This window comes from Capra hircus, unplaced genomic scaffold, assembly GCF_001704415.2.
Source record: "Capra hircus breed San Clemente unplaced genomic scaffold, ASM170441v1, whole genome shotgun sequence".
Lineage (NCBI taxonomy): Eukaryota > Metazoa > Chordata > Mammalia > Artiodactyla > Bovidae > Capra > Capra hircus.
In genome coordinates, this window is record NW_017197758.1 from 1 (window position 1) to 2,651 (window position 2,651).

The window sequence follows — 2,651 nt, forward strand, 5'->3', positions numbered from 1 at the left end:
TGGAGAGTGAAAAATTTGGCCTAAAGCTCAACATTCAGAAAATGAAGATCATGGCATCCGGTCTCATCACTTCATGGGAAATAGATGGGGAAACAGTGGAAACAGTGTCAGAATTTATTTTGGGGGCTCTAAAATCACTGCAGATGGTGATTTGCAGTCATGAAATTAAAAGAAGCTTACCCTTGGAAGAAAAGTTATGCCCAACTTAGATAGTATATTCAAAGCAGAGACATTACTTTGCCAACTAAGGTCCATCTAGTCAAGGCTATGGTTTTTCCTGTGGTCATGTATGGATGTGAGAGTTGAATTATGAAGAAGGCTGAGTGACAAAGAATTGATGGTTTTGAACTGTGGTGCTGGAGATGACTCTTGAGAGTCCCTTGGACTTCAAGGAGATCCAACCAATCCATTCTGAAGGAGATCAGCCCTGGGATTCCTTTGGAAGAATGACGCTAAAGCTGGAACTCCAGTACTTTGGCCACCTCATGGAATAATTTAACTCATTGGAAAAGACTCTAATTCTGGGAAAGATTTGGGGGCAGGAGGAGAAGGGGACGACAGAGGATGAGATGGCTCGATGGCATCACTGACTCGATGGATGGGAGTCTGAGTGAACTCCGGGAGTTGGTGATGGACAGGGAAGCTTGGCGTGCTGTGATTCACAGGGTCTCAAAGAGCCGGACACGACTGAGCATTGAACTGAACCATCAGTCCAGAATAACTGCTCTGTAATGGAGATACAATGTGAGAAGTAACTGTAGTTGTAGTAGCAAAGTCCTCAAGTAGCCATGTACTTGAGTGTACCTGCTATGTGAGTGCCAATTACAAATGCTCAACTTTTGTAAAACATAGGGTTGATCTACCACAATCTGGTCTGTGTGTCTAAATTATATTGCGGGGTAGGTAAGTCACATGGAGATACAGCGCTTCTATTAGCGAATATCTGGCTGGTATGAGACTTTCGTATGAAAGGCACACTTAAACTTGTGGAGGCTGAAAATGTGCTCTCTCCACTCGTTTCTGGAAGATACTCAGAATTATGATCATCTTTTTTGACACTTGCTTTAACATGCTTCTTGTTATCTTGAACTAATGAAGATATTGGAGACACATTGTAAATCCAACTCTTCTTTGCATCCTTATTAAAAGTTGGGGATAACCTTTTTGAAACTTGGATTATAGTAGGTCTGTAACTAAAATCCAAGGATTAAATTATTTAGTTTCTTTTTAAACCAAGGTAAAAGTGACAAACAAAGCTAAGTTATTTAAAAAAATGTATTCCTTTAAGGAAACCAACTAAATAACATCAAATAAAACACCTCCATTAATAATTTTAACAGGAATAATATGTTAGAAAGGACATGTTCCTCAACTAAAATATATGTTGTATATACTGTACATACCACTTTAAATAGCCTCGGGACTTTTATCTGTTTTCAAGTTGCTAGGAAAGTTTTGTTAAACATCTAGTATCTAACCTCCAGCTATTCTCAACTTCAAAAATAAAACTTTTTAAGCAATTTGATATTTCAAGTTTAAATTCCGTTTTAGCTACATATGTGAACATTCTTCTATGTCACATGATTTTATCTTACATATTTTCAATAAGTGAAGTGTTGGAACACCTTTCTCAAAAGAGATGTTTTTCTTCTTCTTCCAGAAAGACAGGTAGTGAAGCAGATCTTTGAAAAGTTTGTCGCTTTTTACTAAATCCATAAAGGTTAAGCTGTCCAATTGAACTTTTCATACTCTTGGTTTCAAATATTCAGAATGTTTCCTTTCTTTCCAAGACTTCTTTGTTAAAGAGTTCTTCATTGATCACTATACATGTGCCACTCTCATCCCAACAGATAGATTCAAACTGATCACTATCAAATATATTCCAAAGTTTTTGTGGAAATGTGAGTGAAAGAAAATTATTCGCCTCTTCGTTTCAGAGACAGTATATGTGTAGCATGGCCTTTTGATCACAAGATCCTCAGATAAAGCATGAAAACATATATTCAATCATAGATCTCAAAACTGAGTCCCCAGTAAGTGTATAATCATACAAAGAAGATCTAATGGAGGTTTCTGAACCAGTGAATTCACCTTAGTAGACCCATCTTGAATTTCTGAAGAAATATGTACCATCTCAGAGAAATCTTTGTATGCCAAAGCCTTTGACTGTGTGGATCACAATAAACTGTGGAAAATTCTTCAAGAGATGGGAATACAAGACACCTGACCTGCCTCTTGAGAAGTCTGTACACAAGTCAGGAAGCAACAGTTAAAACTGGACATGGAACAACCGACTGGTTCCAAATAGGAAAAGGAGTATGTCAAGGCTGTATATTGTCACCCTGTTTATTTCAGTTATATTCAGAGTACATCATGAGAATGCTGACTGGAAGAAAGACAAGCTGGAATCAAGATTGCTGGAAGGAATATCAGTAACCTCAGATATGCAGATGACACCATCCTTATGGCAGAATTGAAGAGGAACTAAATAGCCTCTTGATGAAACTGAAAGTGGAGAGTGAAAAATTTGGCCTAAAGCTCAACATTCAGAAAACGAAGATCATGGCATCTGGTCTCATCACTTCGTGGGAAATGGATGGGGAAACAGTGGAAACAGTGTCAGATTTTATTTAAGGGGGGGGGGGCTCCAA

General features: G+C 38.1%; 1 pseudogene; it reads right to left on the reverse strand.

The window, feature by feature from the left end:
- Positions 1 to 922: 922 nt before the first annotated feature.
- LOC108635008 lies at positions 923 to 2,133 on the reverse strand (annotated as a pseudogene).
- Positions 2,134 to 2,651: the final 518 nt, after the last annotated feature.